This window comes from Myxine glutinosa, chromosome 2 (genome assembly GCF_964187855.1).
Source record: "Myxine glutinosa chromosome 2, kmMyxGlut1.1, whole genome shotgun sequence".
NCBI classification, from domain to species: Eukaryota; Metazoa; Chordata; class Myxini; order Myxiniformes; family Myxinidae; genus Myxine; species Myxine glutinosa.
Genome location: NC_136262.1, coordinates 199766499 through 199784690, shown reverse-complemented (window position 1 = coordinate 199784690; position 18192 = coordinate 199766499). Strand labels below are relative to the sequence as shown.

Below are 18192 nucleotides of genomic sequence, written 5' to 3'. Positions count from 1 at the left end.
GAGAGATGATCGCCAGCTGCACCAGTTAGTCCGCAATGGCCGTACCAAGTCAGCTAATCGGCTTCGGGCTGAGTGGCAGCAACTGACAAATGTGCCTGTATCCAGAAGGCTAGTCAACCAACGACTGGTTCAAGCAGGCTATCGTGCCAGGCGTCCCCTGAGAAAGCCACGTCTGACCAGACAACACCGCCAGCGTCGATTGCAGTGGGCCAGAGAGCACCGTCAATGGCAGCCAGGACACTGCAATCACGTGATCTTCAGTGACAAGTCTAGGTTTCTGGTCTATCGTCAATATGACCGCGTCCGAGTGTGCAGACAAGTGCATGAAGCATACAACGAAGATTGTATAGTGCCAAGAGTCCATGCTGGAGGTGGTGGGGTGACCGTTTCGGCTGCTTTTCATGCAGGGGGAAAAACTGACCTGGTTGTTCTGAATGGAAACCTGAACCAGTTCAAGCACAGGGCCATTCTGAAAGAAACATTGCTTCCATTTGTTCGTGCAGCCTATCGAGGAAACTTTGTCTTCCAAGATGACAATGCACGGCCTCATCATGCTCGCATGATCCAACACTTTCTTGCTGACCATGGTGTAGAGCATATGGAGTGGCCTGCCATGCCCCCGGATATGAATCCGAAAGAGAACTTGTGGGCAGAATTAACGCGTCAAATCGACAACTTGGACCAGCAGCCTGCCTCTCTGCGTGAAATGCAGCAGGCTATTGTAACTGCATGGCAAGCGATTCCTGTCCAAACCTTGGCAAATCTCGTGAACAGCATGCCTCAATGTGTACGTGCTCTCCTGCATGCTCGTGGGGGTTACACGAAGTACTGAACTGTAATTTTACTGTCCGTAATCCCAGTCGTAATTTAACTTTTGTTTTTGTTAAAAAAATTTTTTGGCTAATGTGCAAAATAAAGAGATACTTCTGGAAAACGCACAGAGGTTTAACACAGTACTGTCCGTGAATTGAGTTCCATATCAGTTTACATCACTTTCAAGGATCAATTTACTTGCTTCGAAATGTCAAATGTGGTTTTTGTTTCTTTTAAAGGTGACATTAACAAAATCTAGAATAATTTCAACATAATTCCAATGAACTTTTGGTTCTAAGTCATCTTGAAAAGTAAGTTCACCCCCACAAAAAAAATATTCCATATTAAATGCCAAGTCTGTATATATGATACTCACAACAACAAACGACATCATCTATTTTTCATTTAAGTAAACACCTCAGTATATATTTAGTTTGGGCTGTCTTGAACTTTTGCGAGTATGTTGTTTGTAGAACTTTCTGAACACCCGAAGGAGCTCCACGATTGACAAACTGCGAATCATTTCTTTAAAACTCTTGAGCCTGTGCAATGTGCATGGTGAAACAATTAAACGTCGATTTGTTTCACTCTATTGCTGGGTGGGCTCAACTGTCCCAGAATTCGGAGAGCATGCTGATTGGTGGAGGTGGTGAAAGGCAAGGGGTGTGGGAGGGAGGACTGTCCAACGTTTGAATAAAAGGCAAGGAAAATGCAGCTGACTTCGATTGGGAGAAACGGTAACTGAACGTGCACAAGCAAACCTATCAGCTTCAGGTAAGAATGTTTTTAATGCAGAAAAGTCATGTTTGTCTGCTTATTTTTTATTTGCCATACAACCTTTTTTTTTTTTTAGCAGTGTCACATGATTTCATCACACACGTGATGGTGAATCAGCTCACTGGGTGCTTCGGCTATGTGAGTGGGTTAGGGAAGCTGTCCAAAAATAAAGCAGTGTTCTTTAAGTTTGTTGCAACTTCCAAAAATTGCACAGCTCCTACTGCACATTCATAACTTTTTGTTGCACAACATAAAGGTGCAGAAAGGCTGCACAGTGTACACAGGCACATAAAGCTGTATATATAGTGTGCAATAACATTACAAGTAGTACAATATGTCATTGAGAGACTTTAATGTCCATTAAATAGCAAGTACATTAGGATAGGATTTATCAATGCACTTTGAAATGAATACCAATCAAGGATATTGAACAATCTGACTGTGACGACTGGAATTTCACGAATCAGTTACGTGGAGTTCATCGCAAACAAGAATATCTTGCAAACAGAGTTAGAGAACTAAACCTGAAAAAAGTGCTAAAACGATGTATTGTGTTTAGAAGGTTATGCAAAGGAACAATATTGTCTAATAGATGCGGATGATTTAATTTTAGACTAAACAAGGATGGATAATTGGATATATAATTATTAATATGAAAATGTGCCTTTCTAATTGAATATGTAATAACTAGATGACCTCCTATGTGATAGTTTTCACGACTATTTTGATTGCATTCAATTGTGGGTGTGGCCTGAGGCTCTCTGTGAAGTGTGGGCGTGGTCTGAGGATCCCTGTGAAGTGTGGGGGTGGTCTGAGGATCCCTGTGAAGTGTGGGCATGGTCTGAGGATCCATGTGAAGTGTGGGCGTGTTCTGAGGATCCCTGTGAAGTGTGGGCGTTTCTCAGTAACCTTGACTACTTTTGCCATGGTCACCAAGCTCAGAAGCATGACAATAAAATATCAAATCCTGAGTTGCCTTACCATTGACTGCTCTGATTTGCCCAAACCTGTAATGATTGGTGAATTGGCCCCTCTATAATTAATATGTGTCTTTCCTGGTATTAACATTTTCAGAATGTCTGAATTATATTTCTTATTTGCCAATTTCAAAGAACCTTTGATAAAAGCTTATTGGGACAACCTTGGGGTTATTCCTTACTTTAACCAATAATATTCTGGACTTATATTGTCGTGTGATTCCCTCCCAGTTAACACCAGGAGAGTCACGGATGGCCAATAGCAAGCTTTAACTCGGAGGAGACGATCAAATGCGGATTTTGCTATATATGCGCGGGAGGAAGAAAAAAGAAGAGGAAACTGAATAGCTTACCTGTGGCCCCGCCACAGTCCTCAAACCTGCGGAAAATAAACTCAAACAAAGAACGGAATTTAAAATGTACAAAAATATATAGGTTTATTAAAACGGAATGCCGGGACAAAGAAAAGCGCGATGGTAAAACTAAGTTCCTAAATTGAGCACTCCCTCACCAGACTTAGAACACAGATGAAAAGAAAGGGTAACTGAAAATAATTGTGTGGCGTGTAACGTAGCTCCGATCACTGGTGAAGCCTCGACAAGGTCGTCAAAATCGTCCGGGGCGCTGGCAACGTTGCGTGCACATTGGCGTGAAACAGGCCTCACTATGCCTCAATGAAGGCCTCCCACGCGAGGCAAATGGGCCGCGTGCAGGGTGCTCCTCCAGCCGTGCCTGGCTTCGTCCACCCATCCTCTGCACGGAGAACCACAGTTCCCGGTGGCGTCTCCGAATACGGTCAGTCCAATCGCTTCCTGAAGCCCTTCGTCCATGCACAACTGTAGAGAGAGAGAGAGAGAGAGAGAGAGAGAGAGAGAGAGAGAGAGAGAGAGAGAGAGAGAGAGAGACAGAGACAGAGACAGAGACAGAGAGAGAAAGATAGAGAGAGAGAGAGAGAGAGAGAGAGAGAGAGAGAGAGAGAGAGAGAGAGAGAGAGAGAGAGAAGAAAATGTCGGTCTCGAGTTTTTAACATCAAGTCGTGACGTCATCAGCATCAGCACTTTTCCACCAATCAGCCCACAGGCCACCACTGCCTGCCAAGCTCTCCACCAGTCAGCGCGCCGCTTCTTGCTCGCCCTTCTATCACCAATTGATGAGTGCCTTCTTGCTCCGCCCTGGCCAATCAGCGAGTCCTTTCTTACCCCGGCCTTCCTGTTGGTCAACTCCCGCCCAATCACCGTCCTTCTGGGCGTGGCTCTCGGCCTGCCCGACCAATGTGTGTCTGCCAGGCGGGATTGTCAGCCCCAGTGCCAGATGCCTGGCTTCCGGTTGGTTTTATTGTTATGTGTGGTTTAATTGTGGCCTTCTCCCAATTATCAGCAAGGTCATGGAATCCATCATTGCTTCAGATATGAAATCTTTCCTCTTCTCCAATGGCTTGATCTCTGATCATCAATTTGGTTTCAGACCTGGACACTCCACTCTGGACATGCTGCTTCTGCTTTCTCAACAATGGATGGAGGTCCTCAATGCCAAACAGGAAATTAGAGCAGTCTCCCTTGACATATCACGTGCCTTCGATACAGTCTGGCACCCCGCTCTGCTCACCAAACTCTCCTCTTTTGGTATCCATGGAAATCTCCACGCATGGCTGGCGGACTTCCTCTCTAGTCGTAGTCAACGTGTGGCCCTGAATGGGTTTCTCTCATCTCCTCTTCCTGTTCAGGCTGGAGTTCCCCAAGGCAGTGTTCTGGGCCCTGTGCTTTTTCTGGTCTTCATCAATGATCTCTCTGACTCTCTTGAAAATCCTCTCTATCTCTTTGCTGACGACTCTACTCTCTGTCGCTCCATTCTTCATCCCTCAGATCGGCAGTCTGCAGCCTCCTCACTCTCTGCAGACCTTGACAAAATCACAGACTGGGCAAACAAGTGGAACATGTCTTTCAATCCTGACAAATCTCACACTCTTACGATGTCTCTCCGAAAAGACCGACTGGACAACCCTCCCATCCACTTTCTGAATAATCCTCTCCAAGAAGTTCTGTCACTCAAGCTTTTGGGTCTCACTATCTGCCATGATCTTTCCTGGAAAAACCACATTTCAAATCTGGCCTCCAAAGCCAGTCGCCGACTAGGCATCCTCCATCGTGCGAAGTCCTTCCTTGGCACACCTGAGCTCCTCACCACATACAAGGCTTTCATCCGCAGCTCAATGGAATACTGCTCTCCCCTCTGGGCTGGTGCTCCTGCCTCACACCTAGCTCGCCTTCGCGCTGTTGAAACCAAAGCATTCAGAATCATTGGAATCTCCCGCGATGAAGCTAACTCCAAGGGCCTCTCACTCACTCACCGCAGGCATGTTGGTGGTCTTTCCATCTTCTACCGACTCCTCTCTGGCCTTGCCCCCCCAGCTCTCTCTGGGCTCTGTCCCGCAAATATTCCTACAGGTCGCACAAGATCTGCCTGCAACCCTCTTTTGGTTAAACTGCCAAAATCAAGACTCTCTGCTCACCTTCACTCCTTCATTCCACTTTTCTCCCACCTCTGGAACAAACTCCCTCACTCTCTTCAATCCCACTCCACCCTCCAAGTCTTTAAAACAGCTGTTCACCACCATCTCTTATCTTCCCCCATCCAAAACCGTGATCTTTTCTACCCCTGCTAATTTCACCCCAATTCCCCTTTTTGAAATACCAACTTCTGTCCTGGAAGTCCTTGGTGTCCTTGTGCTTTATACTTCTCCCTCCCCCCCCCCCTTCCCATGCCTCCTCCCCCCGGGCCCTCTCCCTTCCACACATCTCCCTGCTCTCGGATGTTGTGTTTGTGTGCTTCCCCTTTTCTTCCCATCTTGTCTTCCGCTCCCTCTTTTTGTGTATTTTGTTTGTCTGGTCGATTTGTTTGTGAAGTAAATGTTAGCTCTTTCACGAGCCTCGATTCAGTATACAAAAAAAATAAAAAATAAAAAATAAAAAATTAATGGGCATTTCCTCACTAGTTTCTATGGTGCGGTGCCAAAAGAGATAAAGGATAAATCACATAGGGTAAGACATACAAGGGATAATTTATCCTTATGCCCTAAGCTAGTTAACATGCCCCACCCCCTCATGACGGGGACAGATATACACTTATCCGGCTAAACAAAACTTATTACATGGTGATGGTTCTTACCCGACATCCGGAGCAACTACCTATACAAATCTACCTGACTCTACATATCACTGCCTATCCCACAGACATAACAATATTAAATCCAAAATACCTCTGTCATGTGTGCTAGTTCAAAGTCCAAAACAGAATAATAAATCTTTGATGCTCAGGATGTTTCAAGTCTCAGATAATTTATTAATCATATTTATATATATATATATATATATATATATATATATATATATATATATATATACACATATACACATATATATATATATATATATATATATATATATATATATATATATATATATAATATATATATATATATATATATATATATATATATATCTATCTATCTATATCTATATATATATATATATATATATATATATATATATATATATATACACATATACACATATATATATATATATATATAATATATATATATATATATATATATATATATATATATATATATATATATATACATATATATATATATATATATATATATATTGTTACTGATCGCGGTTTAGATGGTATGATGGGCCGAGCGGATGGTCCAACCGCGACCGTTACAGGATCCCCGACTCACCCGATTCACCCAGAACTTTGGCCGTATCGCACCGCAGCTGCCCAATCTGGGAAAAGACTAAAACGACGAAATGCAAAGAGGAAAAGGAATAAGACGAGAAGACGGACAGAAGAGTAATTGGATTTATTGTACACACACAAGCAAAAAGGAGCAATCAAGTTTATTTACAACACATAAGACGCAGGTGACACAGTGCAAATACTAGCTTATACAGACTTAATTAACCCAGGGACAGAACAAACAAAACAAACTCACGTACACAAGAAGGGTGGAAAGGCAGGAGGTGGATGGCTGGAGGGAGAGGAAGGTCCAAGGGGGCTCTGCAGCACGATCGGCGCGTTTAGCAGCCGCCGTTCCTTTGCGGCCCTGCTCAAAACCGCCGTTCAGGCCCCAAACTGCTGTTGTGGCTGCTGTGGACGTCGCGTGCTTTGCCAGGACTCGTCTGGTCCGTCTGGTCCAACCCTCAACTCTTTCTTGGTCCACTCACTCTTTACCACCGACTCCTCACCGCAACCAACGCAACCACTGACCACCACCACTGACTCCTCACCGCGACCAACGCAACCAACTGACCACCGACTCCACTGACTGACTCCACTGACTGACTCTCAACTAACTCACCACTTGCGCGCGCGCCTTTATAGCGCCTCCGGCGATCAAGCCGCCGGCCTTTCAGGACACGCCCATCGGTGTGCTCACCTCGGCCCTGGTTGGTCATGCGACCCTCTGGCTCCGCCCTTGATGACGACGGGCGGGCACGCCCCTCTTCCCCGACCCGATTGTTACTGTTCAATGGTGGTTTTGGAGGGGAGGTAATTGGCAATCGAGGCTCGGCAATGACGAAAGGGGATGTAATTGGAAATGGAGATTTTGGGGATGGGAATGAAAGGGGATCTATTCTCTTTCACTGGTGCAATGGAGTACTTCAATTAATGGGAGACACAGCCTTACTCTAAAACACAGAATAAGATATAACTATCAAACAGGGGTATTCTATTATTGGCTGACGTGTATGCTTGTGGACTAATTATGGGATGCCCTTTCACCTTTACACAGCTCCGGAGGCAGGGGGTGCAGAATAAACAATAATCATCACCAATTTACCACAATACAACACAATCAAAGAAAATACAGGCCTCATATCCGCAACAATATATATATATATATATATATATATATATATACATATATATATACATATATATATATATTGTTGCGAATATGGAATTTGGCCTCCATATCCGCTTGTAAATATTCCCCTATTTCTCCAATACTCCCCAACTTTCCCCAATCCCCCATTCCCTAGTCCCATTGCATGTAAATAACACTCAGTAGAGCCGACCTTCCCCTTATTCCCCCATTAAATGTCGTGCCCAGGTCCACCGCACCACACGTAGACCACTTTCGGACATCTTCCTAGTTATTCTTAATCTATGTCAGTTAAGGCCTCGTCTCCATTAATTATGACTCTTCGTTGCACCAGAATGTGATTATATGGCATCAGTAGTGAGTTTAGGACCTTTCCCATACCTCCTTCCATCTTCTTCCCCAACAATTACAACAACAACAGAGGAGATGGCGGCGGCGCGGGGGAGGATGCGTCCTCACACCGGCTCGATTAGCGCCATTGACCACGCGCTCCATGGGGTTACCACGGAGGGGCTGGCTGTCAGCTCCTCCTCAAGGGCGGAGCCTGGTAACCCCCCGCACCCAATCAGAAGGGCGGACCGATTCCATCTGGGGCGGCGCTAGCGAGCCGAGGGCGTGTCACCCCCCGCCGGATATACGCGGCCACGTAGCGGACGTGACGTGAGATGCGCCCCCAGCTGGAGAAAGAAGGACCTGCGAGCGCTGAAACAGATGCGCCTGAGTTTGGAGAGGCCTGAGAAAGACCCGCCTGAGAAAGAACGTCACCTCTGAGCGCTGCGACGAGACCTCCCCGCATCTCTGGACCGAACCGTGTTGATCCTGCCCCGAGCCCAGGTGCACCTGGAGCCATCGCTACCTTGCCTTTCCTAGCCATCAATCCCCGTGTGAGTCAGCTTTGTCCCGTTTATCTGTCGTCTGTTGGGAATAATATAAGATTGTGTCTAAGTGCTTGTCTTTCTATGTTGTACCTCTCGTCCCTGTAATCTGACCTTCCGTAACGAATATAATCTCCTCCGGAGGCCTTGAGAACCGTATCCCTGGTGTCGTCATTTTATAACCCAGCCGGGTGTCTTCTTTTTCTTATTGAGCCAGCGTAACGCGACTTCGTCAACGTCGAGTATAGTCGGGTAATTTGTGCGGACACGACGGCCATTCCGCTCGGCCCACTTTAACATCAAAGTCGTGTCTGTAACAATTGGTTGTCAGGAGTTGGATTCGAACCTGGGACTAAATTTATTTAGCCCAAATTTTGGAACACCAATTGTACTATTAGAGTAACAATTGGTGTCGAGGAGTGAGATTCGGACCCGGGACTAAATTAGTTAGGCCCAAATTTTGGGAGGGAAAATCGATTCGGAGCGCGTACTGCGCTCGACGAAATCGATCCGGAGCGCGGTTACTGCGCTCGCCGAAATTATAACGAAAAAAAAAAAAAAATTTGGATTTGTTTTACGAAACTCGAATTTTGCAAGTCGCGCTATGGCGGATCAAGACGGCTGGGGTCCGGTAGGGGAGAGTGAAGCAGGGTCGGTCCAGGACCAAATTGAGGGACATGAGGAGAGCGAAACAGCGAGGAGAGCAGGCACGCAAAATGGCGCCTCGCAAGAGCGCGCGGTAGCCGAGCCCGCTGTATCAACGGGCTTTAACATGCAGCCGATTGACATACAGGCCCTCATTGCGCAGCTACAGGCAGCTGTACAGATGAGTATGGGGAGCCAAATTGAGCGATTGGGTGAGCGATTGGAGGGCCAAATGGGGGTAATGAGGGACGAAGCGAGGGCTCGGAGTGAGCGATTGGGGGTAATGGGAAACCAGATGGGGGTAATGAGGGACGAAGCGAGGGGTACCGGAGAGGGGTTAGACAACGGGATAAAGGAGGTAAAAAATGGGTTAACGGGGGTAGAAAATAGAATGGCTGCCCAGGAGAATCAGATAGAGGGAGTGAAAAATGGGGTAGAGGGAGAGGAGATTAGAAGAGGTGTGAGTGAGGAGGTCGGAGGAGTGCGCGAGGAGGTGAGGCACTGTGAGGAGCACATGGAGAAGGAGGTGAGAAAGGGGACTGTAAAGTTACAAGGGGGCATAGAGGACCTGACGCAGGAGGTGGAGCAGCTGACGGTGGGACAGACGGAGTTAGTGGAGCAGGTTCAAAGGAACACTGCGGTATTAGGAGGGTTGAAAGCGACACAGAAAGAAGTGGAAGAGGGGGTGAGCGAAATTAAGAAGCGACGGAGAGGGGATAACAAAGAGATAAAAGAGGAGATGAAAGAATTGGTCCAAAGTCTGTGTTTGGATCGTGATGTGCTCATTAACCGGATGAGGGATTCGCAGGTGATGGAGGAGAAGCGAAGAGGAAGAAGACCTGGTGTAAGTGGTGACCAATATGGTCGTGCGTATGATGCGCCAGGTGATTTAATAAGCTTGGGGGTCGAGATAGACCCGGATGTTCGTGAGAGGCCACTGGTGAAGTGTGCGACAGGTCTGGTGTGCGAAAAAGGAGGTGTGCGAGGAAGTCCGACTCTGGGGTGTGTGAGGAAAAAGTGCGTGCCAAGGAGTGAGGGTGCTGGCGAGAGTGAGTCGGTCGTAGCGCGTGTGCGAGGGAGCACATGGAAGCGTGGTGTGGTGAGTGTTACAGAGGGTGTGACGGGAGAGTGTGCGCGAGAAAGGTGTGTGACGGACAGGTGCATGAGGAAAGAGTGCGCTGTCAGAAGTAAGGAAGAGTGTCCACCTGTGGTGAGTGTTACAGAGGGTGTAACGGGAGAGTGTGCGCGAGAAAGGTGTGTGACGGACAGGTGCATGAGGAAAGAGTGCGCTGTCAGAAGTAAGGAAGAGTGTCCACCTGTGGTGAGTGTTACAGAGGGTGTAACGGGAGAGTGTGCGCGAGAAAGGTGTGTGACGGACAGGTGCACGAGGAAAGAGTGCGCTGTCAAGAGTAAGGGTGAGTGCGTTGTCAAGAGTGGTGGTGAGAGTATTGAGAGTGACAAGGAGAGTGAGTTAGTTGTGACAGGTGAGCGAGGATGTACACCTGGGATGGAAGGATGCACACCTGGAATGGTAGAGCGTGAGTGGGAATGCACGCTGGAGTTGGTGGTGAGGCACGTGGTTGGGTGTGCGAATGAGGGCACACCTGTGATTGTCACAGAGGAGGTGACCGAGGAGGGGGCGCGAAGCGGTGTATTGGTGAGGTGTGCGAGCAACGAATGTGTGCCAAAGTGTTCGGTGGTCAGGTGTGTGACCAAGGCTGTGAGTGGAATGGGTGTACCTGGGTGTGTAAGGAAAGGTACGAGGAGCATGGGCACGGCTGGATGTGTGAGCAAGGAACGGGCTGCGGGGTGTAAGAATCCAGGTGAAGCATCGACGTTAGACGGGGTAGAGTTTAGAACGACTTATAGCCGAATCAGGCCCTCGGTGCGTGCCGGGCTTCGCGTGCCGCGAGAACCAGCGGGGATCCGAACCACGGCGGTTTCGAAAGAACCGCCGTGCGCGATCCACGCTGGGCCTCGCGTGGAACGGCCGCGTCCGGGCTCCACTAGGCGGAGCGGGCAGCTCGATAGGAAGGGTCGTCATGGCGACCACTTTCTATTGAGACGTGCCGGCAGGTCGAGATCGGGACATTGGATGGCTCCACGCCGAAGTGGTGCGTGGGATCTCGGCCCGGGTAAGCCCCCGTCCCTGCCCCGAATGCGGGACGTATCCAGCCGCTGGCACAAAACGACCCGCATTCATTGCTCGGCTGTACGAAGCCGGGCTGTAGATGTGAATTGGCGCACCGAGAGGATGTAATAAGTAGACGGGTAATGGTGATAGTGATAGTAGTGATTTGATACAAAATTTAGAAAAGTGAATAGAATTGGCAGTAAATAGAAAATTTTTGAATTGTTGGATTTGGACGAGCGAAATTGGTAGTGAGAGACCCCCGATGTGGTGGGATGGCAAATCCACCATCCCTCACAGAAAGTGGGGCAAAGGAGCTATAGTTTATGGGGTGTATGGCAGTGAAAACTAGCCCGGGTGGGTTAGGTTATATTGTAGGGATCTAGAAGAGATTGACATTAGGTAACGTTAAGTTTAGTTAGTGACTGATACCTGTAGTAGGGACGCAGGTAGATTAGTGTGGATGATAATGACGAGGGAGCGCAATAGTTTAAAGGGACGACTGGGAAGCGCAAGTTTCAGAAGGGAGTAGTTAGCTGAGATGATGCCGTGTTTGTGAGAATTGAACAGGTGTGATTGCACAGGTGTGCAACTGGACAGGTGTGTGGAGCAGTGTGTGAGTAATGAGTGTTGTGGATCAGCGCGAATGCGCTTGGGGAGAGAAGGGTGCAGGTGGCACCAGGTGTGAGAGCACAGGTGTGCAAGTACAGGTGTGTGGAGAGAGTTGGAGTAAGTGGTACGGAGTGGTGTGCATGGTGCGAAGGTGTGGATGGGGGAAGAGTGGACCCCTTTCACGAGTACCCGGGGCGGGTAGTGTAAGTGTTAGGTAGAGGGTGCAGGTAAATTGTGGTTGGATATTGGCATCTGTGGTGCGGTTGCAGAATGGTGTTGTGGATGGGTGCATTAGTGTTGTGGAAATGGCTGGGCGTGTAGCCTGTTAGTGTGTGTAGTTGGTTGGGCACTCCACCACTGTGAGGATGTCGGCCAGGTGAGGCCGCAGGTGGGCTCTGGGAGCCGGTAGAGTTGTGGATGGGGCCCGAGGATCCGGAGGACGGACCCGGGTAGCCCAGTGCCAGAGAGGGCACCGAGTGGGGAGAGTGCCAGAGGGCCTTCCCCAGGTAGTTAGGTTAGGGCAAGGAGCAGGTAAGCTCGGAGGCAACTGCAGTGGTGGAGGTGTGCAGGTGGGTAGACCCACTGGGAGAGGTACACGCCACAGCCCAGAAATTGTGCGAGGGCACCGGGAGATGAATCGGGGGAGTGAGACCCCAAATTGAAGAGCACCACAGTTTGGCCAATGGGAATTGGTTTTTAGAACCCATAGTGTAAGAGGGCCAATGGTTTGGCCGGAGAAAGACCCCGGGTAGTGTAAAGTTGTTAAAGTCATTTAGGAAATAGTTAGGATTGATGAACCTGTCGCACCATACGCAGCCACTTACCTGTGGTGATGATGATGACTCCACACCTGTGTTTTCTTTGTTTTGTTGCAGGAGATGAATCGCTGTGTAGATTTGTGAGACGCATCACGACGTGGATGAGACATTGGGGTGATTCCATCTCTCCCTCCCTAGGAGGGACTGATGATGAATTGGTAATGGCAAATTATGATGTTGAGTTGGAGATGGCAAATTTTGATGAGAGTTGAAAATGGCAAATTTGATTGGTTAGGAGGGAGAGAAGACGAATTTGGTATATGGGAGGAACGGGGAAGACAGTAGGGATGTTTGTTGATTTGTAAAGTAGATGTTTATGGGTAGTGTTGTGTTTTGTGGATACAGTAAGGGGTAAGGGAGGGGCCATGTAGGTTACCTGGTGGGGGGGGGGGGGGGCGTACGATAGGAACGTACCTGTCTCACCTGGTTCCCATGTGCCCCCAGTGTGCATCACCTTACATTGCGTGCACTTTTGCGCCCTTACCACCTTACTCACTTGTCTGCTTCTTTTGTCTCCCACCTCCGAGGATCTGGCTTTGGGGTAGAGAGAGAGGAGAGAGAGGTGCTGGCTGCGCAGTTGTGGGCCTGCACTTTCGCTGTTTGCTGCCGGGATCGATACACCATATGGACCGCAATGTTTGTGGCCACCCACAATGGACCGCAGTTCGTTTGCGGCCAAGCACCACCCGGGGATGGACCTATGGGTCAACGTGGCACCTATGCCATACAGGTGAACCACTTTTAGTTAACACCAAGTGCACCACAAGAAGAGCAAGAGACACCTGCAGGGTTAGGGGTTGTCGAATTTATTTTTATTCCAATGAACAATGGTGACTGCACCGATTGGTGGTGGGGTGGTGCTTTTGATGCTGGGAAAGGGTGCTCTGCACGTTATTAAAGGCCGTCGGCCACAGAGCACTCGTGGGTTGGTGTATCGATGTTGGCAAGCGCGCTCTCTCTATGCATAACATCTGCATGTGTTCCTCCAAAAACAGGTCCTGGATCGTAGTGTAAATAGCAGCGTAATCTTGTAAATAATGCTCCCTACCGGCTGTATGTGTAGTTTGAGAATTCTTTCCGGATTCGGTTATCCTGTGGGTGTGTTTCTGTGAGGAGAAGGGTGCAACGTCGCAGGGGGACATATTTACTCATTTGTGAATATCTGTAAAACTGTCGCACTCAGGGTAGAGTTAATAGTAGAGGGAACTACATTGCGTGCCACACTAAAGTAGGTAAAAATTTATCGGGTCGGGACGCCCCGAGGGTAGAGAAGGGTGCAATGTTGCGAATATGGAATTTGGCCTCCATATCCGCTTGTAAATATTCCCCTATTTCTCCAATACTCCCCAACTTTCCCCAATCCCCCATTCCCTAGTCCCATTGCATGTAAATAACACTCAGTAGAGCCGACCTTCCCCTTATTCCCCCATTAAATGTCGTGCCCAGGTCCACCGCACCACACGTAGACCACTTTCGGACATCTTCCTAGTTATTCTTAATCTATGTCAGTTAAGGCCTCGTCTCCATTAATTATGACTCTTCGTTGCACCAGAATGTGATTATATGGCATCAGTAGTGAGTTTAGGACCTTTCCCATACCTCCTTCCATCTTCTTCCCCAACAATTACAACAACAACAGAGGAGATGGCGGCGGCGCGGGGGAGGATGCGTCCTCACACCGGCTCGATTAGCGCCATTGACCACGCGCTCCACGGGGTTACCACGGAGGGGCTGGCTGTCAGCTCCTCCTCAAGGGCGGAGCCTGGTAACCCCCCGCACCCAATCAGAAGGGCGGACCGATTCCATCTGGGGCGGCGCTAGCGAGCCGAGGGCGTGTCACCCCCCGCCGGATATACGCGGCCACGTAGCGGACGTGACGTGAGATGCGCCCCCAGCTGGAGAAAGAAGGACCTGCGAGCGCTGAAACAGATGCGCCTGAGTTTGGAGAGGCCTGAGAAAGACCCGCCTGAGAAAGAACGTCACCTCTGAGCGCTGCGACGAGACCTCCCCGCATCTCTGGACCGAACCGTGTTGATCCTGCCCCGAGCCCAGGTGCACCTGGAGCCATCGCTACCTTGCCTTTCCTAGCCATCAATCCCCGTGTGAGTCAGCTTTGTCCCGTTTATCTGTCGTCTGTTGGGAATAATATAAGATTGTGTCTAAGTGCTTGTCTTTCTATGTTGTACCTCTCGTCCCTGTAATCTGACCTTCCGTAACGAATATAATCTCCTCCGGAGGTCTTGAGAACCGTATCCCTGGTGTCGTCATTTTATAACCCAGCCGGGTGTCTTCTTTTTCTTATTGAGCCAGCGTAACGCGACTTCGTCAACGTCGAGTATAGTCGGGTAATTTGTGCGGACACGACGGCCATTCCGCTCGGCCCACTTTAACATCAAAGTCGTGTCTGTAACAATATATATATTGTTGCGGATCTCTCGAGCCCGTTGACGTACAGAGGGGGGGGGGGGGGTTAAACCCCTTTTCCCCCTTCGAGTCCACGAGGCCGAGTCGCCACTCCCGTAGCGAGCATGCGGAAGGGTATCTGGTGGAGTCCCTACGTACCTTCAATACACACGCCGCCACGTGAACGGGGACTGGACCTCGCACAAGCCACGCTAATCGAATAGGCCGAGTGGTTTGCGTGTCACGTGACTTGTGCCTTTAATTCTTATTGAACCCGATTTGAGCGGTTTTATTCATACAGTGCTCGACCAATGGATTGAAATGACAGGAACGATCAAATGGAAGGAAGAACACAGGTTTATTATTATTTACAATTGATCAGAGTGAAGAGACACAGAGCAGATACTTAGTCAATCTTACTTAATCCACGGACGAGGGCCCACTCACTCACGCAGGGAAAAGGAGGAAGGAAAAGTACGCGCTCCAAACGCGTCCTGGCACCGTTCGTTCCGGACAGCTCGCCGGGCATGGCCCTCGAAGCGCGGCACGTGTGCTGCGAGGGCAGGCGGGGAGATCGTGCATCTGTGGCCCCGGGATAGATCGTCTAAACAAACACGATTAACAACCGCAGCAGAGCGCAGGGCTCAGGGAGAGTTCGTTCATAGAGAGGGCGATAACAAGCAACCGACTGACTTCACTCGTGACTACAACGTCTCTTTCTCAACCACAGCTCTGACTCAGCTCTGGGGCACTGCTCGACTCTAGGGCACTGCTGCACTGCACTCTGACTCTCACAGCTCTCTCACTGGGTCACTGGGGCACTCTCACTCACAACGCTCTCTAGCAACTCTCTGGGGCACTTGGTCACTGCTGCACTGCGGCGGGGGGCCCGGGGCAGGGTTTTATAGCCCCGCCCCCGAGTCTTACTCGAATGTTCAAAGCCCCTCCTCTGGCTGCTGTTGTTAGCTACTCCCCCCTGAGCTCCGATTGGCTGCTCGCTGCTTACCGGCCACTCCCCTGCAGCTCCTCCCTTGGGCCTGCCAGACTTGTTCCAGGCATAGCACATGGCTTTCTAGCCCAATCGAGGCCTACACTTACTGGCCTGCTCAACGCATACCAACACAGGAAAGGAGACTATGCTTACATTTAATAAGATATAACTGAACTAAGGCGAGGCTACATGTTGTGGTGCAACTACCTACGAGGTGGGTTATCCTCTATTCGCAAAACCGCAACAATATACAGACTTGGCATTTAATATGGAATATTTTTTTTGTGGGGGTGAACTTACTTTTCAAGCTGACTTAGAACCAAAAGTTCATTGGAATTATGTTGAAATTATTCTAGATTTTGTTCATGTGACCATTAAAAGAAACAAAAACCACATTTGACATTTTGAAGCAAATAAATTGATCCTTGAAAGTGATGTCAACTGATATCGAACTCAATTCACGGACAGTACTGTGTTAAACTTCTGTGCGTTTTCCAGAAGTATATCTCTATTTTGCACATTAGCCAATTTTTTTTTTAACAAAAACAAAAGTTAAATTACGACTGGGATTACGGACAGTAAAATTACAGTTCAGTACTTCGTGTAACCCCCAGGAGCATTCAGGAGAGCACGTACACATTGAGGCATTCTGCTCACGAGATTTGCCAAGGTTTGGACAGGAATCGCTTGCCATGCAGTTACAATAGCCTGCTGCAATTCACGCACAGAGGCAGGCTGCTGGTCCAAGTTGTCGATTTGACGCGTTAATTCTGCCCACAAGTTCTCTATCGGATTCACATCCGGGGACATGGCAGGCCACTCCATATGCTCTACACCATGGTCAACAAGAAAGTGTTGGATCATGCGAGCACGATGAGGCCGTGCATTGTCATCTTGGAAGACAAAGTTTCCTCGAAAGGCTGCACGAACAAATGGAAGCAATGTTTCTTCCAGAATGGCCCTGTGTTTGAACTGGTTCAGGTTTCCATTCAGAACAACCAGGTCAGTTTTTCGCCCCCTGCATGAAAAGCAGCCCAAACGGTCACCCCACCACCTCCAGCTTGGACTCTTGGCACTATACAATCTTCGTTGTAGGCTTCATGCACTTGTCTGCGCACTCGGACGCGGCCATCTTGACGATAGACCAGAAATCTAGACTCGTCACTGAAGATCACGTGATTCCAATGTCCTGGCTGCCATTGACGGTGCTCCCTGGCCCACTGCAATCGGCGCTGGCGGTGTTGCCTGGTCAGACGTGGCTTTCTCAGGGGACGCCTACGATAGCCTGCTTGAACCAGTCATTGGTCGACTAGCCTTCTGGATATAGGCATATTTGTCAGTTGCTGCCACACAGCCCTAAGCCGATTAGCTGACTTGGTACGGCCATTGCGGACTTACCGGTGAAGCTGGCGATCATCCCTCCTTGTGGTTCTGCAGGGACGTCCTGGCCTCAGTATTGGAGTAGGGACACCCCTCTAAGCATTTCGTTTCAGGATCTTTGACACCTGACCTTGAGTGATGCCATACTGCGAAGCAATAGCACGCTGTTTCATGCCGGAATTTCCTAAAGCCACCACTAAATGACAAACAGCATTGTCGAGTTGACGGACCATCTCCAGGGGAAGCGGCAATAACTTTTGTAGACATGCAGCAGTTGTTTTCCACTAATACAGAACGCAACAACCCTTATATACCCGATTGTGAAGCCAATCGTCAAATGTACCTGTCCGTACATTTTGTCACGCCACCTGTGATATAATCCTGTTATTGACTTCTTGCTGCGACAGACAATCAGTGACATGGTTCTTTTAACAAAGAAATCACCGAAGCTTAAAAGAAACTCACCAGAATGATACACCGAGTTCAGAAATTAAACCCAAGTCAAGAAAAAATAATAATTCCATATTAAATGCAAAGTCTGTATATATATACAATGTGTTTCAAAAAGAGTGATACAACTTGAAACGTTTAACGATTTTTTTGGAAGGAATGTAAGAATTGATGGAGGTTTTGTTTAATTTGTTCACCTTTATTAAAATAATTGTTCAACTTTAAAGATTGCATGACTGGCCGAGTTAATTTTATAAGAACAAAGGGAAAAATCACAGGGGGCCAATTACACACCGGGGTTTATTAATCTTATGCCCTCGAACTCGTTACACAAAAGCCACGCCCTTTCTGGCGACATGCAAGCACTCTTAACCTGAACATTTACCCTGCTTATGTACATCGAGATGGGCTTCTCCTTCTTCG

General features: G+C 48.4%; 1 protein-coding gene across 2 annotated transcripts in view; it reads left to right on the top strand.

Annotated features, from left to right (window-relative positions):
• The first annotated feature begins 1500 nt into the window (after positions 1-1500).
• The window catches only part of LOC137420938 (spondin-2), a 74714-nt gene continuing 58022 nt past the window's right edge, over positions 1501-18192 (top strand). For both annotated transcript variants that reach the window (XM_068106470.2, XM_068106471.2), the window contains exon 1: positions 1501-1587. The gene's annotated coding sequence lies outside the window, so the exon portion shown is untranslated. The remainder of the gene's footprint in view (positions 1588-18192) is intronic.